This window comes from Suncus etruscus, chromosome 7 (genome assembly GCF_024139225.1).
Source record: "Suncus etruscus isolate mSunEtr1 chromosome 7, mSunEtr1.pri.cur, whole genome shotgun sequence".
In the NCBI taxonomy this organism is placed as follows: domain Eukaryota; kingdom Metazoa; phylum Chordata; class Mammalia; order Eulipotyphla; family Soricidae; genus Suncus; species Suncus etruscus.
This window is the reverse complement of record NC_064854.1, coordinates 129,403,611-129,430,149: the sequence shown is the minus strand read 5'-3', so window position 1 is coordinate 129,430,149 and position 26,539 is coordinate 129,403,611. Positions and strand designations below refer to the sequence as shown.

Genomic DNA, 26,539 nt, shown 5'->3' with positions numbered 1-26,539 from the left:
TTGCCATATTCCTGACTTGCTTTTTTCAAAGTAAATGTATTGGAATAAAATAGTAGAAAGAAAAAAATGGAGGGAGGGGAAAAATTATAGGAACAGTACTGATTTTACTGCTGTCAGCCATATGTCTCAACTCATTTTGCTCTTCAGAGTAAATTTTGTTGTTTTCTCAACAAAGATGAGAAAACAGAGGTCTACAGCAAACAAATGGTGGAACAAGGTTTCCATCTCAAAGAGAAGAAAGAGGTGCTGAAGGAAAGGCCAGCCAAGTAACTGGATTAATTAATCAATTAATTAATTAATATCAAATGTATTTGAGAGCCTCCTAGCTCAGCTACAATCCTGTTAATGAATTCCTCAATCCTAGCCTCAGTTTCCTATTCTGTAAAGTGATAACAATTTCTCTTCAATATTTCAGGGCTTATATGTCATAATATTAGTTTCATGAGAGCTATGATAGCAAATTATTGTTAACTTAGTGGCTTCCATAATTGTATTTACTGCAACCGTGCTCAGACAGCCATACAACGCCAGGGACTGAAACCAGAGCTCCAAAGGCTCAAGCACTTGGAGCCATCTGCCCAAACAAAATTTTATTTTCTCAGTTATAGATATCAGAAATCTGAAACCAAAGTGACAGCAAGCCTGGTTTCTTCTGGAGCTTCGAAAGAGAAAATGGACCTGCTTTTCTCCTAGTGTCTGGTGCCTGTGAGCAACTTTTGTCATTGTTGCTTGGAAGTGGATTTGTCACTCAGATCTCTTCCTCTGTAGGCACATCACATTTTCCTCTGTGTCTCTGTGTCTCAAATATCTTGTCTTTCTCTTATGACAAGGAACACTTGTCATTGAACTTAGAGTTCATTCTAAATCCAGAAAGATTTCATCTCAAGATATTTATTACATCTGCAAAGACTCTTTTTCTTAATAAGGTCACATTCACAAGTTTCAGAAGTTTGCCTTTGACACATCTTTTTTGAAGCACTATCCTCAATAAAGCCCCTTATATTCATCCTCTAGCTTTTTTTTTTATATCCTCTGCAACATAATAAATTCCACAAATATGGGAAAAGAAAGGATTAAAGCTAGGTAGTGGTCTTTAAGGCTGGTAGTAAGAATATAAAAATTTTGAGTCCAGTGCACTGGCTCTACTTCTCCTTCTTGTGACCTTGAAAAGGCCTGTGACCTTTTTCTGTGACCTTAGAAAGGTCACAGAACCCTCTTCTCCTAGAGCCTCCATTTTATACTCTGTAAACGAAATATTTGTGGTATTAAATGAATGACTGTAAAGTTATGAGAATAAGGCTACATTAGTATTATCCGCTAGTTGTTGCTGTTTCCCCCACTTTCGAAGCTATAGAATTCAGAATATAGAATATTCGGAATATATAGAAGAGAGAAATGAAATTTTTGGAGGGGCACAGTTAAACCTATGGCAAAGAACAGCCCACAAATGTGCTATTTTGCTGCTGTATTTTTAAATTAGGATGCCCAAATGTGTCTAAAATGTGAGGATTACACTTTCCAGTGTGCTGAAACAATTTTTTTTTGGCTCGATCTTTTTAGACATGAAGTAAGCTGAAAACAGAATGAAGCTGTGTCTGTACTCACACTGGAAGAGGCAGGCGAGCAGATGGAGGGTGACTGAGGGAGCATTTTGATATGCTCAAAATGCTCAAGAGGAGGCGTTAATATTCTAATATTTTTCTCGTTATTTACAGCAAGTTTTATGAGAGAGTTTTTAGAGATGCTCACTCCCCCCTTCCCTTCCACTGAGTAGCACAGTGTTGCCACAGATCAATCTGTTAATAAGAAATCAAAGCAATCTCCTGTTTGGGGACTAAGTGCATTTATTTTATAACTGAAAGTAGTTCCCCTGTCTGGAACTTGATCTTTTTCTGTGACTCATTACCTTACAAATTTCCCCTAATATCCTAGACTTAGTTGGAATGGTTATTGACCTAGTTTTTTAATGTTAGAATTAGGTCAGCTAACTGATTTGTAATAACATGTTATCTTCCTTCTCTATCTCAGCAAGGATGAATGAGAGGTGAATGGGAAAATCTCTGAACTCTGAAAAGGTGGATGCGTCATGGAAAACCAACCTTCATTCTAAACTCACATCTTCTCATTGAGATGCTTGAAATAGTTTAGAACAAAGTTACTCTCAAAGGGTTGAAATTCACGTAGAAGTTTTGAACTGGTCCCCAGAATCCCCAGAATCTCATGATCCTTCGGTATAGAGTCCCCGCCCCTTATTGCCTGAACATAGGAAGCCTTCCACATCATAAAGGAAAGAACAATTACTAGAGGCAAGTGTACCTACCTGCATTCAAAACCAAAGTGGGCCAAAGTGATAGTACAGCTGTAGTACATTTGCCTTGCATACGGCTATCTGAGTTTGATTCCCAGCATCCCATATGGTGCCCCATGCCTGCCAGGAGCAATTTCTGAGTACAGAGCCAGGAGTAACCCCTGAGTGGTGCTGGGTGTGGCCCAAATTACCCTCTAGGTAAATAAAACCAGCATCTAAGAACTAAACCAACTATTTGGTTTCTCAGAGTTTCCATTTCTATATCTTAACTGAAAAAAAATTTTTTTTTTTTTTGGTTTTTGGGCCACACCCGGTGATGCTCAGGGGTTCCTCCTGGCTGTCTGCTCAGAAATAGCTCCTGGCAGGCACGGGGGACCATAGGGGACACCACCTTTGGTCCTGGATCAGCTGTTTGCAAGGCAAACGCCACTGTGCTATCTCTCCGGGCCCCCAATGAATTATTTTTTACTGTTTTCCTGGCAGTGAGGCGTAAACAAAATAAATAATACATAGAATGCTTAGTATGATACCTGAGACCTAGTCAGTGCACATTAACTGTTAGTTATTATTATTACAAGAATGAAATGTCATGGGAAAGGCTGTCTATAAAATAATTTTACTAATTTATTGATAAGGTTTGATGTCCCCATTTCATGTTGTGTGGTATACTTAATGAGTGCATGTTTTATTACTTGTCTTTAAATCTTTCACCAAAGTTCATTTTGAACTTCATATTCTACATCTCATTGACATAAATTAAAAGGAGTATGCTTTATGTATATATATACTGATAGTTGACATTTGGATACATTTTGCATATGATTGTGCAAAAGGTCATCATGATAATTACAGATATTGATTCTTAAGGCAGAGAAAAGAGTATGCCATTCCACCTCCTAAGGAACAGAACTTTACTCAGGTTAACTCAAGTAATGAGATTTTATTTTATGAAAATAAGGATTGTTTATTATAGTAGTTAAAGCAAAGAGCTTTTTTTTGGGGGGGAAGTCTCATTTGTCCTTTATAGCTTTATGATTCTGGATAATTTCTTGGAAATGATTCATTGCTAGCAAAAAATTTTCCGTGAACACATGGGAAGGTCTTAAGCATGGAAACCAGAGTAAGGAAGCATTCAACAGCTCTTATTTTATTTCAAAGGCTTGTTATGAGCAATAAAACGTCCAGAAATTTGATAAGAACCAAAGTGTGTTGGAGTTGAACATCCATGCTGTCACCATGAGGTGTGAGGAGGCGTTTTAAGTCTTTCCTTGAGCAATCTATCTCTAACACACTTTAGTCACTACTATTCTACTTTTCAAGCTTGTTCTTAACTTCAGAGTTTATTCTTTTTGCTTTTGATGGCATTGCTGGACCTCACCTTGGTTCAGTGAGAGGGCCGGAGGATTTGGTGCTGCTCCTGCTATGCTCAGGGGATCTCCAAAACCATCTTGGGAGATGCTCAGGGAACTCCAGAGCTGCATCCCGTAATACTAGTGAAGGTCTGGGGTAAGGACATGAAGTGGGGTACAGGTTACTAAGATGCCCCATCAACCACATTGAGGCATCCTGTATTAGCTTTCTGCCCCATATGGTTAATTCATGAGAAACCTACTGGTACATCTAAATATCATCATCCTTTTGTGAGTTGAGTTGTACAAGCAAAATTTAGATTGCCAGCCAGGTTGGGGATATGTGGCAAGCTCTGGGCTAATTAAATAAAAGGCGTCAGTGAGGCTTTGTCCTTTGTGAGAGTCTTGAAGTTCTTGCTTTCATCCCTAAACACTACAGGTGGCTTTGTTGGGGCATCTTGCTCTGAGAGGCTAGCCTTGCACGTGCTAAACTAGGACGGACCACAGTGTCCCGTTCGATCCAGTGTCCCATATGGTCCCCCAAGTCAGAAGTAATTTCTGAGCACATAGCCCTGAGTGTCACCGAGTGTGGCCCAAAAACAAAAACAAACAAAAACAAAACAAAACAAAAGGTATAGAAAAACTCACTGGAAGGCCTCACCAGCAGAGGAATAGCTGATGAAGACAGAATCAGTGAGCTGGAAGATGTGCTGCTTAAATACAATGGGTATGTGAACTCATGAATTGAAAACATAGGTCGAATGGTTTCTGGCTGTGGTGGTGTGATTTTTTTCCCCCTCTCCCACTTAGCCCTTCTACTTTATCTCATCCCCTTCACTGTACTCCCCTAGTGCTCGCTGAGGTGTGGCATCTGTACTTGGGGACTTCTTTGTGTACTCACCTTCTTGCATTCATGACTCCTCCCCACATCACTTCTCTCCGTTCTAGAGCCGGTTCCCAACCTTTTACTCAGACTCACACCTCAGAGAGGTGTTCCTGCCTCATCTTGTCAGAAGGCACTTGGAAGCCCTAACTTTACCACCCCACTTATTTGTTTGAATGCATGTAGCATAACTTTTGCAATTATTCCCATATCCTTGGTCTCATGGTAGGTAGGCAAGAATGTACTGCTTATATGTTTCTAGACCGTCCTAACCAGCTGTTCAATATACTAATGGTGTGAGGGGGAAAAGAGGGCTTTGGGCCCAGCCTGGAGCTGCTCAGGGCTTTCTCCTGTCTCTGTGCTCAGGGTCACTCTTGGTAGTGCTCATGGGATAGAAGTAGAGTTGTCTGTATGAAAGGCAAATGCTTTACTTGTTGTCTTCCTATCATCTCAATATATTTCTTTTGAATGAGTGAAGCTGAACTTAGTTTTGTGTACCAGGCCTATGAAATGGGTGACCTTCCATGCTTCCAGTATTGTGATTTTTTTCAAAAATGTGCATGTCCTCCCTGCTGTGCTACTGCTCTATTCCCTATTTTCTCTTCTTAATTTAGAATACTTGGGTTTGAATCTTGTTTACTAGCGACCTTCAGAAGTGAGGTTTTACTCATGCTATAAAGCTTCTCAGTGCTTTAATTTCTCGTGCATAAAAGGGTCATATCTACCTTCTAAGATTACATGAGGATTAAGTTAAGCAAACATTATAAATGCAACATGATAGCTCAACACGAGTATTTATTGGTATGAGGATCTGGGATACTTTAGGGCAGCAGTAGTGAAATGGGTACTGTCATTAACTAAGGGGGTGCCATGAACTTCCAAGCCTAGTGAGTGTGGTAGACATTAGTCTTTTACAGATATACATTATTATAAACTATCTGACACTCTGAAGGACACTTGGTACTATGAATTCTATAAATTCCAGGACCCCATTTAGATTTTGCACTGGGATCTCATCCAGGAGGTGACCCTGGAGCTACAATGTGAAAACAGAGAGTGGGACAGAACCTATTGAGAAATAGAGTCTACAGAGGGATTGTGTTCACAATGACTTCAAAGTGAAGGACCATGGAATGGCGGGGGGGGGGGGGGGGGGGGAGGGGGGGAGGAACAGGGATTTGGGAAATGTCTTGTGATGCTTGGAGTCTGTGAGATATCATTTTATAGACTGGGAAACTGAAGCTCCAAGTGGTGCCTGAGTTCTGACATCAGAAATTTGGATTCAGTTGTTGGGATACAAAAGACAAACAACAACAACAACAACAATAACAACAACAACAGCCTTTCCATGTGACTCTAATGTGTAGCCAGGGAGGGAACTGTTAGAAATTTAGACTTTTGTTTTGATTGTTGTTTTATTTTCAGGTCACACCCAGCAATTTTCAGGGGTTGCTCCTGGGTCTGCACTGGGAAATTAGACCTGGTGATGTTCAAAGGGCCATGTGGGATACTGGGGATTGGTCTCAGGTTGGCTCCATGCAAGGCAAGCACCTTATAGATTGCACTATTGCTCTGCCTAAAATTCAGACTCTGAATGCCACTCACACACCCTTCCCTACCCTGTTTACCACCCCCCTCTCCAGACTTAGTGAGTTGTGAGTCACTGTGAATTTCATTTTTTAAAAATTTTTATTGAGACCAATATGAATTACAAGCCTTTCCCAGTTGTATTTCAGGCACATAGAGACAGTGAGCTAGGGGTCATTCCTGCCATCAGTGTTGACCTCCCTCTGCCACTCTTCCCAGCACGCCTCCCAGACCTCCACCCGTAGCCCCCTGGACTGCTGGTGTAACAGGTTCCTTTGGTGTCTAGCTTGTTGTAGTTTGGCTCTCTTGATTCTATTGTCATTGACTTTAGTTGGGGTACTTAGGGCTGACCATTTTTGATTTCTACTTAATGTGTGAGCTTCATTTTTAACAAGAACCTCAGGTGATAGGTTGACACCTAAGTATTAGAGTATTTGGTATTAGAAAGTGTGGTTTGTTCCTAGACCTAGCTTTAAAAAACTAGATTTCTGAGTCTTGTCCTTGGAAATGTTGCTTTGGAATGTCCCATGTGGGACCAGAAATTAGCATTCTAAGGAAAGACCTCAAATCATTTTGGAATGCTGATCAGAGAATAGATTTAAGAACACACTCAAGAATGTCAGGATGGGTGTCAGAGAGAACTTGAGAAGACTATGAGGTTTGGACTTAAACTTAAAAATGCTTGTGACCTTATGAAATCTAGGGCCTCCCTGCTGTGAATCCATCTGCAAAATTTTAATACTTTTTGATCTTTTAAGCTTTAAATAAAACTTGGAAAAAGAGTAGTGTTCACACTAGGAATACTAATAGTCTATTAAATTTGGGGGCTGGTGAAAGTTGTTGAGAGTAATAAGATTAGTGGTCTGGATTCCTCTGGAACAGTTTTTATCGACTCCTGAGACCAATTGTTTTATGTGGCTCAGAATAATAAAAAGATACTTATCCTGTCTGTCTTAATTTTCCAGATGGTCTCCAGGAAAATTTCCAAGCAGAAATCACATTTATTCTGTTCAAGAACCTACTGGGAAGATGATATAGTTGCAGAAAAGCCAAATTCTCATTGACTTTGAACTTAGTGTTTTTCTGAATTATTGCCTCTCGAAGGTTTTAAAAAAGTTTGCTTAAAAAGTGACGCATTTGCATCATTGTGACTTTGATTTAACTTAATTGTTCCCTTGACCTATGTAATAAAATTAAGAGGTAATTTGATAATGTTTTGAAAAAATGCATATTTGAAAAGTGCATTTAATGCTGATTTAATTTGATTTTCTCCTGCCCTTCTCCAATAATAGATGCAATGGGATTTTCTAGATTGGGGAGTTTAGAAAGTTTCTTTGGTGTAGTAGCACCCTCTCTGAGACACCCTGGGGGAAGGGATATGGGCAAGACTAACTACTTGATTTAAGAGTTCAGTGTAAAATCGAAATGTAAGGCTCTTATTTAAAAATTATTAAACAATACCTAGGAAATCAAACACAAGGCTCTTTTAAACCTGGAGCCTTCTCAGGCCACAGTTGTGATGCAAGCAGTGATGCGTTTGCCTTGCACGCGCTAACCTAGGACAGACCACGGTTCGATCCCCTGGCATCCCATATGGTCCCCCAAGCCAGGAGCAATTTCTGAACATAGCCAGGAGTGACCGCTGAGCGTCACTGGGTTTGGCCCAAAAACCAAAACTAAAACAAACAAAAAAATACCCACAATAAAACAAAAAACAAAAACCTGGAGCCTTCTCATACTCTTAGGTCATAGCTACGAGTTCAATTTCTGTGTCAGATCCCCGGGGTGAGCAATGAAGAGCCACAATTGTATGAAGAGGGTAGAATCAATTCTGTCTTGTCTATTTTTTGGTACTTATTGGGGTCAATGGATCATCTTTTCTCAGTCTGGTCCTCATACCACTAGAGGTAGAGATAGAATGTCAAGGAACCCACTTTTTTTGGTGAAAGATCACAGTTATGTGTAACAAACAAGCCCAGGTACTGCTGTTACAAGCACATATGGGGACTTGTTTTTTAGATTGAAATTGTGTATTTAAGAGGCTTACACATGTTCTTATCTGTTGAGCAGTCATTTCAGGAATTAGACACAAACTAAAAAGTTTATTAGCAATTGGTCCTCAAACATGGGTACTGATCTAAATATCCAACAGTGAAGGATATCCAAATTATCCTATTTAGAATACTAGCTTGGGGCTGGATTGATAGTACCATGGATACGGTGCTTGCCTTATACTTTCAATTCCTGGCCTCCCATATGGTCTCTCCAAGCCCTACTAAGAGGGATTCCTGAGATGAGAGCCAGGAGTAACTCCTGAGCTCTATCAGGTATGGCCCTCCCAAAACAAAAATCAAACCAAACCCAAAACAAAGAAACAAAAGGAAATAACAGATGGAGGGCTGGGGAAATAGCTCAAGTGTTTGAGAATGTGCTTAGTATGTTCAAATCTCTGAGTTGTATTGTAGCACTGCCTACCTCTTCGGAACTTCTCTCCATCCCCAGCACCATACAGGTTGTAGCCCTTGTGGGCCCTTCAACCGAGCATAGTGACTTTCTGGAGCACTTGCTAGGGTGGAGTACTAAACTGTCAGACCCAAGCCCTGCCAGGTTTAGCATCAATGAGAGTGGCCCTGTCTTTCCAATCTGTAGTTCAAATGAATGATCCCTATAGGAGGAGAAATAAACGATCAACTTAAAAAAAATGAATCAACTAATTAATTTTTATTGTGTTTTGGACCACAGAAAAACAAATTATCTGGCAATACTCAGGGATTACTCCTGGTAGTATTTAAGGGTCCAATATTTGATGATGGGAATTGAAGCATATGTAGTGTTGGGCTTGGCCTCATATAAGTCTTAACCCTTGTACTATCTCACTAGCTCCTAAAAGACACTTTTATTTTTATGTATTTTGTTCATCAATGGTATTTTTTAAACACTTATTTTGAATGACTATGTGTTGCAAGTCAGCCCCTGAAGAGGTTGACTGATGGAGGGATGGAGGATGAGGCCTTTCTCTTCCAGCTCCGAGCACGCGTCTGCCACCCTGTCTAGCCGACGGTTCTGAGGTGAAACGGCGGGTAAACAGCTCGCAGACAGTCAGGCTTGTGGAAATATTAGCTTTATTCGGTGGACAAGACTGAAGTCCAAAGACTCAGCCTCAGTTCCAGCAAAAAAGCCCCCCGCCTCCACAGACCCTTGTTTTTATCCTCCAGAATCAGAGACCACCCAATGGTGGGAGCAGACTCAGGTATTACCCTAGGGTGGGGGCAGAATGCCAGGTCACACCCTAGGGTAGGGCACAATCACCGGATCAGGGTAGGGTCAGTAACATAATAATCCCCTAAAATATTTACATACACAACAACTATGAGATACAGTTATAAAGTTTTTCATGATTGACTTTCAGTTATACAATATCCAATGCACATTCCCCACCATCAATGCTCCCAGTTTGCTTCTACCTTCCTGCCCTGGTCTTCACCCTGCCTTCCTCTATGGCAGACATTTTTCTTCTCTCTGTCTCTTTCTCTCTCACTCTCTCTATTGTTTTCTTTCTTTTTTCCTTATAAACACTACTTTACAATATGGCTACTAAAGGGGTAGCACGCATATCACATGACCTCCTTTCAGCACCTAGCTCTTGTCTAAAGTGATCATTCCCAATTATTATTGGTGTCATCATCATCATAATTTTTCAAAAATATAAATATATTTGTGTATTTACAACATTTGTTATCATATTAATATATTATACATTAATATATAACATGTTAATATTAATATATTTGTAATATAAAGATACACTTCCTACCATGGACCAGTTCTCCTAGTAGCTAGAAAACAGTTTCAAATGAAAAAATAAATAATGGTATGGGAATTGCTGTATCTGATGCTTCCTATCATAATTAGACACTCATTGATATTTTTCTTTTCCTCAGTCCTGACAAAAGCTTAGCTTCCTTATGTTTGCTCAGGGTTCCTGGTTCAGTCTGTGTCTATCCATTTTTTCCCTCATTCTTTTCAAAAAAGTTCCTCTCTGGTATCTATCCTCGTCTATCTTGTTTCCTCTCATACATCATTTATGTTGGCCAGAGTAGATCTATTTGTCTTTGTTTCTTTCTTGTGCTGTATCTTTGGTGAGCTGGCCAGCACTGTTTGTCTTCTAATATTGAAGTCCACATATTAAAATTCTCCCCATCCACATATTGAAATCCTATCCCTCTTTCAAACCAATACAAATGTTATTCCCTTTGAGAAGTATTTTTTCTTTCTAATGATCTCTGCCAGAAATTAAGTGCTTCCTCTGAATTTTTTATAGCTCATTGATTGTATTAGTTATATATAGCATGTTCTGTAGATTGCTTTGTGTCATAATTTTTTGTGTGCAAGTCTTTTCTTTTCCACTGAATTATTAGTGCCAAATGAAGAAATTTTTATCGTGCCTATCTCGAATCACTGAAGTTGCCTGTGTCTTATAAGTCAGTTGATGCATATTTTCCTAGTTGTAAGTCCAATAATATTCACAGCTAAGGAAACATGAACAGGGAATTTCCAGGGATGAAACATGAATGACAAAGCAAGATGAGAATAAATAAGAGGGACTATAAAATTTTAATATCCAAAGTTAATGAAAGAATAAAAATAATTCTATTTGATTTACAAAATGAGGTCACCTCAAGTTGTTCGATCACTGATATATTTATCTTTCGGGTAAATATTCTATTCGTTTAGTTTTTACGTTATGTCAATGAATCTTGACTGTGACACTGGAGAAGACAGTGAGTCTAGGCCTCTACTCTGGATTTCCTTACGATTATTCTTTTAGAGGAAGACATAGGTCTGCACATCAAGTTTTTGGACAAAATTAAATGAAAGAATTTGAAGCATTCCTAACATAGTAGATGAAATCTGAAGAGACAGTGGATGGGGTAAGCACTTGCCTTGTTAACAGATGATCCAGGCCTTTCCCCTCAGCACCACATATAAGTCTCCAGAGCACTGCTAGAATGATTCTTGAGCACAGAACCAGGACTAAATCTTAAGCACTTATAGCTGTGGTCATAATCAGCCTTCCCTTCCCAAAATAACTCGATAACTAAAATGTAAAGAGAGATGCCAACAGCGTTAAGTTAAACATAGTTAATAGTACAGTTCTGAACATTGATTCAATTACTTAGGATTGCACCATATTTTTTGTACCATAAGACACATCCCCTCCAAAGATGGGGGAAAATGTCTGTGCATCTTTTGGAATACATGCTGCCTGAGCTGAAGCCTGAGTGCAGGGGAGGAGAGCATCTCCTAACCATTCGACATCTGCAATGTGACGCCCATTTTATTGTGCAGACATGCCACATAGGACGTAGATCAAGTCAACACACTTTCACCATAACATATTGAGCTTTTGCTGAAAACTAGTCGATCGCTGCTGCAACTTCTATTTTTTATATTAACAAAAAAGTAATTTGAAAATGTATTTTTATTTTCTGATGTGAAAGGAAAAGTTAGGTAAATGTGTTTAGCCAGCTGTGGACCAACATATTGTAAATATACTTTGGCCTCACAGGCTGGTTGTTCCCAGCTGCCATCTCCTGACAGCATCTCACATTGTACAATTTGCTTTAGAATATTTATTTTTCTTGTTTTTCTTGTCTAAAAACTATGTGCTTTTCGTGGTCAGGTACATCTTATAGAGCAAAAAAAAAAAACAATATTTATAACTTTACTGCAGCTCAATGAAGAAAATTCAAGGAACTTACTGACCATGTGTTTATTAAATGTCTCTTAAATTATTTTTAACATGGGAAACTAGATTATATAACAAAATATTGAAGACATTTAATGTAAAATTAGCCACATGGAATTATGTACAGTTGATCATTGACTTCATATGTTGAGTCTTTCAGGAAAATGTTTCTAAGACTATGCAGGATTCACCCAGGATTCTTGCTCCAATGAGGAGCCTGACTTAGTTGATCTGTTATGGGGCCTGAAATAATTTTAATTTTGAGTGAGGGATAGGATGGATGGCCACATCTTTCAGTATACATTCAGTCTCTACACTTAGGTTCTTTCTGTCAGTGCTCAGGGGATGATATGGTTTTGAGGATTGATCCTAAGACATGCAAAACATATACTCCAGCTATTCAAACTATCTCCCTGAGCCTCAAATTCTATATTTGCCACACCTGGTGATGCTCAAGGATTACTCCTGGCTATGGGCTCAGAAATCTCTTCTGGCTTAGGGGACCATATGAGATGCCAGGGATCAAACTGAGGTCTGTCCTGAGTCAGCCGTGTGTAAGGCATACTCCCTACTGCTGCACTATCGCTCTGGCCCCTATTTCTAACAAGTTTTTAGGTTATTCCAGTGAATCTTGTCTGTGGCCAATACTTTGCCAAGATGGTAAAGCAGTATTTGCAACCTTTTTTTCAGATCTTGACTCTCTTCTGAATTTGTTTTCTTGTTGTAGCCTCTGTGTGGGTCCCATTTACAAGATTTTCAACTGTGATCCCCTTGGATTTTTTCTGGAGGGAGTTGGGGAACATGGCCTCTGGGCACACAAGATAAACAGTGTACCTCTGTCTAATTGAATACTCCACAGTAATGAAAGAATATTATTTATTTGTGTTGTCCAGTCTACAGATATATAAGAGCACTTGAAATGGGACTGGTGTACTGCTGGTGGGAAGGCTGTCTAGTTCAACCTTTATGGAAAGCGATATGGAGATTCCTCCAAAAACTGGAAATCGAGCTCCCATACAATCCAGCTATACCACTCCTAGGAACACAAAAATACAATACAAAAATCCCTTCCTTACACCCATATTCATTGCAGCACTATTTACCATAGCAAGACTCTGGAAACAACCAAGATGCCCTTCAACAGACGAATGGCTAAAGAAACTATGGTACATATACACAATGGAATATTATGCAGCTGTCAGAAGAGATGAAGTCATGAAATTTTCCTATACATGGATGTACACGGAATCTATTATGCTGAGTGAAATAAGTCAGAGAGAGAGAGAAAGACTCAGAATGGTCTCACTCATCTATGGGTTTTAAGAAAAATGAAAGACATTCTTGCAATAATAATTTTCAGACACAAAAGAGAAAAGAGCTGGAAGTTCCAGATCACCTCATGAATATCACCACAAAGAGTGATGAGTTTAGTTAGAGAAATAACTACATTTTGAACTGTCCTAATAATGAGAATGTATGAGGGAAATGGAAAGCCTGTCTAGAGTACAGGTGGGGGTCGGGTGGGGAGCAGGGAGACCTGAGACATTGGTGATGGGAATGTTGCACTGTTGATGGATTGTGTTCTTTACATGACTGAAACCCAAACACAATCATGTATGTAATCAAGGTGTTTAAATAAAATATATATATAAAAGAAATGGGACTGGTGTGACTGAGGAAATAAATTTGAAGTTTTACTTAATTTCAGTTAATTTAAATTTAAATAGTCACATATGGCTAATGAGTATTGGACTGAACAGTGCAACACTACAGGGTATAACTGAAATTAATGATTGGAACTTATAGCAATGCAACTTCATTTTTATTCTGAGGATTACTCCTTAAAATGACCAAGTGGACCATATGTACAGACTTTGGAAGAGGCACTTTTATTTTATGGGCACGGAGGACTAGTAACCAAGAAATAATAGGAAGTAACCGGAGTAATCCCTTAACACAGTGGTTACTTGGCCATGGCATGTTGTGTGCTCAGAAGACAGTGATAATATCCAGTCTTCTGTTTTTGTTTTACAGCCACGCATGACGTTGCTGATGAGTTGTCACGGGTGGTTCCTGGCCGTTCTCAGGGAACCAATGCAGGGCTATGGACAGAACTCAGTCCCCCAATCTCCACTGTTGTAGAGCATGTGGACTAGATTTTTTAAATTATCTCTGCAGCCGTGGCGTCCTATTTGATGGTCACAACTTGAATGACAGTTATTGACACTTAGTAGGAAGGGATCATGGATGTTGGGAAACATCTTACAAAGTTTATATGGTCCTCCACAATAAAAAATAATCTGGTACAAAAGTCATCAGTGCTTAGGAGGAATCTTATACTATTAGCCGGGGGGGGGGGGGCAAAGGAGGGGCAATATGATATGCATGCTGGGAATAGGGATGGAGGGAGGACAACATTGGTGGTGGGAATGCCCCTGATTCAATGTGACTATGTACCTAAAATACTACTGTGAATGATTTGTAATTTACTTTGATCAAAATAAAATAATTATGAAAAAGCCAACAAATAAAAGTTTTAAAAATAAGACAATTGTTTAAAAATCAATAACTTGGTAGAAAGATTAGTTAAAAATGGGGAGAAGAAATGAACAGACACTTAGATAAAAAAGAAATACAAATGGCCAAAAGGCACATGAAAAAATGCTCCACATCACTAATCATCAGGGAGATGCAAATCAAAACAACGATGAGATACCACCTCACACCACAGAGATTGGCACACATCACAAAGAATGAGAACCATCAGTGCTGGTGGGGATGTGGAGAGAAAGGAACTCTTATCCACTGCTGGTGGGAATGCCTTGTAGTCCAACCTCTATGGAAAGCGATATGGAGATTCCTCCAAAAACTGGAAATTGAGCTCTCATTCGACCCAGCTATTCCACTCCTAGAGTGGAATACCCTAGGAACACAAGAATACAATACAAAAACCCCTTCCTCACACCTATATTTATTGCAGCACTATTCACAATAGCCAGGCTCTGGAAACAACCAATTTAATGCATATCAGTAAGCTGAATGGTGAAATGAATCTTGCTTACTATTAGTGGGGTATAAATTCTCCCAGTAGTCAGTAGACTTTGTTGTTATAATCCATAATTTAAAGTTTAGAGGGATGGCACTATATCATATAGGGCAGGACATTTGCTTTGCACACTGCTGATCAGGATTCAACACCGTCATCCTGTATGGGCCCCTACACTTATGAGCCTTCCAGGAGTGATGTCTGAGCTTAGAGACAGGAGTAAATGCCTTAGTGCTGAGTGTGAGAAAAAGTAAAAATAAACACACACACACACACACACACAAACCAAAATCAAGCAAAAATCTTACACCTTTGTTGATGTTTGGCCACACCCAGTTCTTTTTGGCTTTGCACACAGGAATTATTCTTGTTGAAGCTTTAGGGAACATATGGGAATGTCAGAGATCAAACCCAGGTCCTTGCATAAAGACAAGAGTCCTACCCATTCTACTGTTGCTCAGGACCCTGAAACTTAGCTGTTTTACTTACCAGTTGTCCCATTTCTAGCAATTTATTCTGGAGAAGTATGGGATGGATCCACATAGACACGTGTGTGCGCATATATATCTTGGCAGTTATTATAACATGGCTTATTCTTGCAAAGGTGGGAGAGAATTTAATTACCCAACTTAAGAATTGTTTTTATAAATATCTTTAATTAAGCGCCATGATTACAAAGATGTTTGTAGCTGGGTTCAGTCATAAAAGGAACACCCTCCTTCACCAGTGCAACATTCCCACCACGAATGCTCCCATCTCCCTACTCCACCATCCCGCCTGCCTGTATGTGAGACAGACATTCTACTTGTCTCATGTTATGATAGTTGTCATTGTAGTTCTTTTTCCTTTTTTTAATTATATATTATTTAAACACAATGATTACAAACATGACTGTAGTTGAGTTTTAGTCACAAAAAGAACACCCTCTTCATCAGTGCAACATTCCCACCACCAATTACCCCATCTCCCTCCACCCACACCCCCTGCCTATCTTTGCGACAGGCATTCTACTTCTTTCACTCATTAACATTGTCATGGTAGTTGTTAGTGTAGTATTTCCCTAACTGCACGCACCACTTCCGGCCCTTGTGTCTAGTGCCTCTGGACATTATCACAATAATATCTTTTCTTTTTTTTTCTTTTCTCCCTCCCTCCCATCTTTTATTTTTTTTTAAAACCCATAGATGAGTGAGACTATTCTGTATCTATTTCTCTCCCTCTGACTTCTTTCACTCAGCATAATAGTTTCCATGTCCATTCACGTATAGGAAAATTTCATGAATTTACTTTTCCTAATAGTTGCATTATAGTCCATTGTGTATATGTACCACAGTTCTTTAGCCCAGTTTCTGCTGGGCATCTGGGTGTTTCCAGATTCTGGCTATTGTAAATAGCACTGCAATGAAGATAGGTGTGCAAAGGGCATTTTTGCATTACATTTTTTATGTTCCTAGGGTATATTCCTAGAAGTGGTATAGCTGGATCATATGGAAGCTCAATTTCCAGGTTTTGGAGGAATCTCCACATTGTTTTCCATAAAGGCTGGACCAATCTACATTCCCATGAGGAGTGAGTGAGAGTTCCTTTCTCCCCACATTCCTGCCAGCACTGATTGTTCTTCTTCTTTGTAATGTGTGCCAGTCTGTGTGGCATGAGACAGTACCTCATTGTTGTTTTGATTTGCATCTCCCTGATGATTAGTGATGTGGAGCATTTTTTCATGTTCTTTTTGGCCATTTGTATTTATTCTTCGAAAAATTATCCATTTCTTCTCCCCATTTTTTGATGGGGTTATATTTTTTCTTGTTAAATTCTGTCAGTACCTTGTATAGTTTGATATTAGCTCCTGATGGGTATTGGGTGAATAGTTTCTCCCATTCTGTGGGTGGCTCTTGTATCCTAGGCTCTATTTCTTTTGAAGTGCAGAAACTTCTCAGTTTAATATAGTCCCAGCTGTTTATCTCCGCTTTCACTTGTTTGGAGAGTGATGTTCCCTCCTTGAAGATGCCTTTAGTCTCATTGTCATGGAGTGTTTTACCTATGTGTTGTCCTATATACTCAACTTAAGGATTTGTTAAATAAATTGAGGTGTGCTTCTGCCATGTTATTTTCTGCATGTATTTTCATAAGTAGCCTTTGATATATAGAAGAATATTGATGACAGAAATGCATATTAATCAGGTTTTAGAATATTAGTTTGTTGCAATACCAGTGGTTGTGAGGATGCCTGTACATAGAAAATTGGGTCTGGATATTGAAGGTTTTGAGTTCAAGTCAGCTTTTCCTTGACTGCCTTCATTTTAAGTCTCAGTTTCTTTGTTTGCAAAGTGAGTGTAATTTTACTCACTGCGTAAGATGTCTAGACTGATGTGCTTTTTTTTATACCTCCAGATTGGTACAGAAATAATTGAAAGCTATTTTTACTTTGTTATATAAAAGTTTAAGGAAGGTAGAAAAATTCACATGCTATTTTCCTAGTCATCATTTAGGTTGTGTCTTCTTGGGATCTGCCTGAATTTTTTTTAAGTAGAATCTGGAGAAAGAAAACTGAAAGATGCTAGAATAGAGCATATATACTTATTTTCCTCCCAAGAAAGTAAGTAAGGCTTACTTACATACATACAGTAAGGCTGTTGAGATTTCTCACTAACAGCTTTTTTATTTTTCTTTTAAAAAAAGAGTGGTCTTGAGATTGTTGGCTTGTAAAAAAATTAAATGTTTGAAATATGGTATTTCTATACTTACCTGGCAGGGGCGATTGAAGGTGGTTTCCCTAGAGTGAGGCTCGCCCATTGCACTCCGGGCTTGTTAACCCCTGCGATTTTCCCAAATGTGGGAAACTCGACTGCGTAATTTATGGTAGTGGGGGACTGCGTGCGCTATCCCCACAAAAAAAAAAAAAAGAAAAGAAAAGAAAAGAAATATGGTATTTCTTAGCATGTAGCATTTTTCTTTACTTAATTTATAATAGGTATGCCAAGCTCTCTTACTTCTGAAAATTATTTCATACAAAGTACCTTATCTGGGGCCAAAGAGATAGCATAGTGGTAGGGCATTTGGAAGGACCCGGTTCAATTCCTGGCATCCCATATGGTCCCCCAGCCTGCCATGGGCTATTTCTGAGCACAGAACCAGAAGTAACCCCTGAGCTTTGCTGGGTGTGGCCCAAAACCAGTCAATCAATCAATCAATCAATCAAGTTTCTTTTAAAAAACCCAAAGTATCTTACCTAAATTAGTGAAATGTTTATAACAGTCTTTGAAAAAGTACATATTTTAAATTATTATTTATTTGGAATATTACTCAATTTCAGATTTTAATTACATCCTCCAGTTTAAAAATTTAAAGTATATAATATAAATTAAAGCAAATCTGAAGAATTTCAAACATGCAGAAACAAACAGAAACAATCTGTCAACCTGTGACTTGTCCTGCTCCTTCCATACCCTACACTTCCTCTCTTCTATTATTGAGAGAAAGACTCTAGGCATATGATCATTCCATCCATAAATATTTCAGTCTATGTATCCTAAAGATAGAAGCCTTTTAGAAAGTTCTAAATATAATACTGTTATCATATGCATTGAAAAGTTAACATTTCTCTAATACCACCAAATATGCAGGTAGCTTTTTTCCAGCTGTCTCATGAATACCATCGTTTGTTTGTTTGTTTTAAATACCAATTGCTTAATACCTGGCAGAATAATGGCCCAGTATCTCTACTAAGCTCCGAAAAGAAATGGCCTTTGTCTCTGTCCAGGTAGTCTGGCCTAGACTGAAAACTCTAGGGTCTTCTCAGAATAGGTGGAGGTAAATTCCCATTTCTGCTGGAAGCCACGGCAGCCCACAGCCATATTCAACAACCTCAACAGAAACGACTGCCAAGTCACCAAATTTGTACCAGATATATAAATCCTGGAACAAACAATTGAATGTGGTCATGCAGAACCTCAAAATTTTGTAGTCTTAATCCTGTAGGAATTAAGGAAAGTTATATAGACCACCACTAACCTCAGTGAACCTCAACCCAACAATAACATAGAAAGTTCAACTAGCACCAACCAATTTCTTTTTTATTATTATTTTTGGAGGTGGGGGTTTGGGCCACACCTGGAAATGCTGAGAGGTTACTCCTGTTTTTGTGCTCAGAAATTGCTTCTGGAAGGCTCGGGGACCATATGGGATTGAACCCGGTTCTGTCCCAGGTTGGCCGCGTGCAAGGCAAACGCCCTACCGCTGTGCTATTGCTCTGGTCCCAACACCAATAAATTTCAATTGTCCCTCATTGATCTGTTTTTGATAATTCCATTTGCCATTATGTTGTAACAAATAATATGAAGTAAATTTGTTTGTGCCTACAAGAGGGGCAAGCTAGGAAGGTGGGTTGTGTGTAAAATCACCCCACACATCATATCTCCAACCCCAGGTGAACAAGTCTTAATCAGGGTTGCGAATGAAATCATCCAAACCAGGGTAAGGGTGAAGCACATATAGATTGGCAGTCTTCTACCAGTATGGAGAACGAGCTGCTTGCCAGAACTGCCCACTTTATTGAGTCTAGAGATCACCCTTGGGTGGGACAGTAAGGACACATAGCTCAGGCTATACTGAACCAGTCCCACCCAGTTTACAAGTATGACAATCTCTGTTTTGGGGTAATCCAAGTTGTAAACAAACATATAAAGAAACTAGAGATGACCTTTGTTTCAGGTAAAATAATGTGTAACCTAACAAGTGTGAAACTGAGGGCAAGGTGAAGGGAAGGTCTCATTGGTGGTGGGACTGGTGTTTGAACATTTCATATCTGAAACAACTTTATTATGAAAAACTTGATAGATCACAGTATTATAATGAAAATTTGAGATTCAAAAATAATTGTTCCCACCCCCCAAATTGCTTGAATCAGGATTCCAATAGGGATCACATATTATAGTTTAAGTCACAAGTTTACAATAGTTTTAATGTTTATGTTTGTTTTTGTTTTGGGACACACCCAAAATCCAGGGATAATTTCATGTATTCAGGGGAACAACATGGGATATGGTGGACTGAACCTAGGTTGGACACTGCAAGGCAGGCTTTTTTTTTAATATATTTTATTTTATTTAAACACCTTGATTACATATATGATTGTGTTTGGGTTTCAGTCATGTAAAGAACACCACCCATCACCAGTGCAACATTCCCATCACCAATGTCCCAAATCTCCCTCCTCCCCATCCGACCCCCACCTGTACTCTAGACAGGCTTTCCATTTCCCTCATACATTCTCATTATTAGGACAGTTCAGGATGTAGTTATTTCTCTAACTAAACTCATCATTCTTTGTGGTGAGCTTCCTGAGGTGAGCTGGAACTTCCAGTTGTTTTCTCTTTTGTGTCTGAAAATTATTATTGCAAGAATGTCTTTCATTTTTCTTAAAACCCATAGATGAGTGAGACCATTCTGCATATCTCTCTCTCTGACTTATTTCACTCAGCATAATAGATTCCATGTACATCCATGTATAGGAAAATTTCATGACTTCATCTCTCCTGACAGCTGCATAATATTCCATTGTGTATATGTACCACAGTTTCTTTAGCTATTCGTCTGTTGAAGGGTATCTTGGTTGTTTCTAGAATCTTGCTATGGTAAATAGTGCTGCAATGAATATAGGTGTAAGGAAGGGGTTTTTGTATTGTATTTTTGTGTTCCTAGGGGTATATTCCTAGGAGTGGTATAGCTGGGTCAAATGGGAGCTCGATTTCCAGTTTTTAGAGGAATCTCCATATCGCTTTCCATAAAGGTTGAACTAGATGGCATTCCCACCAGCAGTTCCTTTTTCTCTACATCCCCGCCAACACTGTTTGTTCTCATTCTTTGTGATGTGTGCCAATCTCTGTGGTGGGAGGTGGTACCTCAATGGCAGGCTTTCTAGCTGCTGACTGTATCTCCAGCACCAGCATTTATTTTATTTTATTATTTTATTTTATTGGTTTGGGGCCACATTGGCTATGCTCAGGGGTTACTCCTGGCTCTGTGCTCAGAAATCACTCCTAATAGGGGGCCATTTGGGATGCCGGGGATTGAACTCAGGTCTGTTCTGGGTTGGCGGCATGCAAGGTAAGTGCCCTACCACTGTGCTATAGCTTTAGCAACAGCATTTATATTTTCGACGTTTACTTCTTTCTTATCTCAACTCCACCAAAATGTTGTAGACACTCTGCCAATGTCTTCCTATTGCTGATAGTTTATCTTTCACTTTACCCCCCACCATTACTTTTTATTCTCAGTTCTGTAATCCAGGGCCAAGTAGGCATACACGTGACATTTTTATACTAACAAATTGTTATACTAAAATTAAAATTTTATTGGGTTCCCTGTATTTTATCTGGCAGTTCTTCATAGTTGGGCACTAATTCCATCCCCCTTTTGGGCAAGTCTGGGTTTCTATCTCTAGAACCTTATCTGGTCTGCCATGCATGACCAGGAGTGCTTCCTGAGTACATAGCTAAGAGTAAGACGTGAGTGCTGCCTGGTGTGTTTCTTTCCCCAAATAAAATAACTAGAAAATAATATTGGGAAGCTTTCACACAGTTGATGAACAATTATTAGAACTATATGTACCAAGCAAACATTAACACTATTTTATAAGTGAGAAGAGCAGTAACAGCAAGGACAGGTGGCTATAGGAATATATGTAGAACATTTCTGAAACTATAGATAAGACACTGGAAGTAATTATCATGCACCGAGGAATTGAAAATTCAGAGTGAAAGAGGGAAGTCATTTGATGCTCAGGGATACTACTCGCTTTGCACTCAGAGACCACTTCCAGCATTGCTTGGGGGACCATCTGAGATGCTAGAGACTGAACCTGGGTCAGGTACATCCAAAGCAAACACCCTTATCTATTGTGCTATTGCTCTAGTTTTGAGAGAAATCATTTTAAGCTATGTATTTTTTGTCCTTTTGAATTTTATTTACTTAACTATTTTACTTGAGCATCACAATTTATAATTATGTTTTTGCATTTAACTATTTTATTGTAAAAGACAGATATAATTCGTTTTAAATAGCAGAGTTTCAGCTGTTCAATGTTTCATTTCCAAAGGCACCATCCATGTCTGCAGCCACCCAAGGTTTTCTTCCTCTTCCACCTGCCTGCTTAGCAAAGCCACAAAAAAATTCACTGACTATAACTTGGACCATTTATAATAGTGTCTTCTGGTTTTAATAGTTTACTAGTGCATAGTTAACTCACATTTAAACTGCTGTAATGTCCAACCTTTGATCAGTTAATACCCTTATATTATCGTCCAACCCTCATAGATCCTTCCTTCGAATTCTCATTTCTCTAAACCAACACCAAGAATTTGCTATCTTTTGATACCTTCCTTTTTTGGGTCACTCTCTTTAACACAGATAAGTGAGAATACCTGATATTTGTCTTTTACTTAGTTCACTTATATGGTACCCTCTAGATCCACCCACATTCCAGAAAACCTTATGATTTCATCTTTCCTCCTGGATGACTAACCTTCCATTGTGCAGATATTTATTCATCTGTCATTGGACATTTTAGTAGTATTCATATCCTGGCTATTTTCCTAAGTTCTGTGATGTACTGAGGTATGCATATATCATTTTAAATCAATATCTTTGAACTCCTCAAATGCTAGAAAAGATTTTAAGATAATACTTTTATTTGTTGTTTGTTTTTTGGGCTTTCCCAGAAATGCTCAGGAGTGACTCCTGGCTCTTTATTCAAGAATTACTCCTGCTGGTGCTCAGGGTGGTTCGTCAGGTGGGATGCCAGGGATTGAACCTGTTGGCCTTATGGAGACAAGCACTCTATCTGCTGTACTATCACTCCAGCATTTAAGATAAAACTTTTTTTTAAGTTCTGATTTATTTCCAATTTATTCTTCAGAACACAGGGAATAGGCATCATCTTTTGTCCTACGAAGTGGCTAGAGATAGTTGAATTGAATTTTTTATTCTTTAGAATCTTGCATCCAAAAGCATGAGGTATGATTGATCAGCATTCTGTACTTTTAGGTAGAAGGGGCGTAGGTCTGAGATTTGCTTGGGAGACATTGAAAGAGCAGTAGAAATGTGCTCTGTTCCTAGCTGTAGAAGACAGTTGCTATTTTAGCCTCCCTCATTGCATTGCCTCTCCCTCCTCCTGCCAAGAGAAAGCATTCCAGAAGATAGAATCAGGAGGAGAGAATTACCAGGTAAAGTGATCTGATGATGTGAAAATGTATTAGCTATTGCCAAGTTGCCCTCTAAATGGCTGTGCAAATTTTATTTCGACCAACAGCATGGCTTCCACTTTAACCACAAAATTTTCAATCCTGAGCTTTTTATTGATATTATAGGCAAGGAAAAAATAAAGGCAAATCTTCTCTAACTTTTTAAAGCTTATTTTAATTTGCATTTATTTAACTCTTCTTTAGCATCCATTTGGGCTTCCTGCTTGGTGAATTCTTCTTTCATGTGAAAAGAGAGATCCTAATTTACTGGTAAAATAATTCTTTCTTGGAAATTTTTCACAAGTAGAACACCTATTAAAAACACAGTATCATAATTTTTGCTCTATAAGACACACCTGACCATAAGAGGCACATAGTTTTTAGATGAGGAAAACAATAGACATCAGGACATGGTGGCTGGGAACAACCAACCTGTGAGGCCAAAGTATATTTACAACACACTGGTTTACAGCTGGTTAAACACATTTATCTAACTGTTTTTTTTTTTTTTACATCAGAACATAAAAATAATTTTTAAAAAATACTTTTTCATTAATATAAAAAAACAAAAGCTGCAGCAGCGATCATATAGGCTTTTTTTCATAAGATAAACAGACATTTATCTCCATCTTTTGGGGGATAGTGTGTCTAGTTACTCCTGGCAGGCTCAGAGGACCATACAGGATGCCAGAGATTGAACTTGGCTTGGTTTCATGCAAGGCAAGTACCCTACCTGCTGTGTTATTATACTGTATTTTTTTGTTATTTATTGGGGCACACCATGTGATGCTTAAGGTTTACTCCTGGCTTTGTGCTCAGGAATATGTTGTGGAGGGGCTTGGAGAATCATAGTTGAGGATGAAATACCAGTTGGAAAGTGCCCTACCCTCTGAACTATCTCTCCATCCCTGTCTTCCATACATTTTAAAAGTCTATGTGCCAGAACTGTTCCCAGAAATATAGAAGTGAAAACCAAAGAGCTGCTAGTCTAACACAATAGTTCCTAAATAAATAATTATGCAAGCAATGATTACAGTTATGGTAAATGACATGGGAAGAGCCTAAAACTCAAAGACAAAAAGTTTCTGTTATAGGGTGACATTCATTTTAATTTGTTTAGTAGATTTTGGAGTCATATCTGGTGGTGCTCAGGGGCTACTCACTATGTGAGGCTTAGGTTAGGGCTGATCCCAACAGTACCAAGGATTACTTTGTGGTACCAATGTATCTCGTATGCAAAGTATGTACTCCTCTCCTTGAAACCTTATTCCAGTTCTGGGAGTGACATTTTTAGCTAGTTAGAAAGGGCGACTAGATAGAATTACAAAATGCTCAAGCCAAAGTAAATGGTAAATCTGAAAAAACAAAACAAAACAAACAAACAAACAAAAACCTTTTAGGGAACGAATCCCCTCAGGAATGACACCTGCTTTACTAGCTAGGACGTGGGACAAATCAAGAAAAGGTTGCGGTTTTTAACAAATAGTGGTCTCAGGAGCCACCAGATAATTTCCTTAGTGCAAGCACCCTCAGGTTTTTGAACTGTCCTCCTTTACCATATGCTTCACCATCACAGCAAAATCTTTGGGCCCTTCGTGGGCCATAAATCAAAGATGCCAATGTTTGAACGTGCAAGGAATGAAGATGCAAGATCAATGACCACAGAGACTCAGAGAAGAGGCTGACCACATAATCTACCTTCTGCAGATTCTCATTCTCAGAGATTCCTGTAGATTTCTGCATATTTGTTATTGCTCCAGTGAGATTCCTTTTCATAAAAGCCTCAATCTAGTGCTAGTGTGTCTTTCTGTGGTTTCTATTCTTTGAAAACACAAGGAACTTTTGGGGAAGACCCCTAGAATCTAGGGTCTGTATCATGAAATGGGAAGAAATGGAAGGGAATTGTAATAAAAAAGGAGATTAGGGAGTTGGGTACAGTAGGTAGGGCATTTGCCTTGCATGTAGCCTACCTGGATTCCATTTCTGGACTTCCATTTTGTGCTCCAAGCACTGCCAGAAGTAATTCCTGAGAGGAGAGACAGAAATAATTCCTGAGCACTGAGCATCTCTGGGAGTGGCTTAAAAACACAAAATTTTTTTAAAAAAAAAAAAAGCTTCTGGGATGTGAGGCTATGGAGAAGTAAAAATAATTTTATTTTATTAAATAACATAATATTCCTTTCCTTGTTGCTACGGTTGTTTTTATGATGCCCAGGGAACACGCTCACGCTTGCGGACTTAGTTATGGTATTTGTACTCTTGGTTGTGGTGTTCGTACATTCTCTGAGTTGTTGTGCTTACCACAGTTCACACACTTTGTTGTGGTGTTTCAAAAAGTTGTTTTTTGGGTTGGAGTGATAACACAGTGGTATGGCATTTGCCTTGCATGCAACTGACTCAGGGCAGTCCTGGGTTCAATCCTGGGCATTCCATACGGTCTCCTGAGCCAGGAGCAATTTCTGAGCACATAGCCAGGAGTAATCCCTGAGCATCACCGGGTGTGACCTCCCCCAAAAAATAGAAAAGAAAAATTTATTTTTATTTGTGATGCCCATCAGAGGTTACACATTCGATGTGGTGCCTGTGTATTTAATTGCATTTAATTTAATTCTAGTTAATTGTTAAGGGTGCCACCATTAGTTGTGGTGCTCACACACCCTTTTTTATGATGTTCAGTGGATCACACACTCTATGTGGCATGGAAGATTTCAAACGGCAGGGCTGCTTGGATCGCACTTGGGTTTGTAGGGCAGAACGAGAGACTGAACCCATGGTCTCACAGTGGTTTCATACTCACAAAACAAGCACTCTACTGCTAAACTGTCTTTGAGCCTGAGATCGTGATTTGTATTTGTCATGTCATGTCATGTCATGTCATGTCATGTCATGTCATGTCATGCTATGATGTCATGTCCTACATCATGGAAATTTGTTTGGAGCTTTCTTGCCACAGTGAGAATGAAGAACATCAGCAATATGAAGTCTTTGCTTACTCAGATCTTTTGATCATTCCCATCCTCATTGCTAGAAAATATTGTCTATTGAACTCTATATAAAGTTGTCTATGCAAGTGAAAGTAATGTTATTAAAAGGTTCTTTTTTTCTTTACCTCTGTGCCAAGCTAGTTAACTCGTTCCCACCTTTTCAGTTTTGAGAGAAAGAGAGAGAGAGAGAGAGAGAGAGAGAGAGAGAGAGAGAAAGAGAGAGAGAGAGAAAGAGAAAGAGAGGATTTTATGCTATGGAGAATTCTATATAGTGTTAAGAGAAGGGAGACAGAAATCAATGAATATTGATATTTTTGAAAAAATGTATCGTAGTACGGAAAGAATGAATCTTAGTATTAGTCCCTTTCTTCCCCCTATATAAACAAAGATATT

General features: G+C 38.9%; 1 protein-coding gene and 1 pseudogene across 3 annotated transcripts in view; both read left to right on the top strand.

Moving 5' to 3' along the window:
* The window catches only part of ERC2 (ELKS/RAB6-interacting/CAST family member 2), a 1,176,444-nt gene that overhangs the window by 89,542 nt on the left and 1,060,363 nt on the right, over positions 1-26,539 (top strand). The window lies entirely within an intron of this gene.
* Positions 17,660-17,811, top strand: LOC126014878 (uncharacterized; annotated as a pseudogene).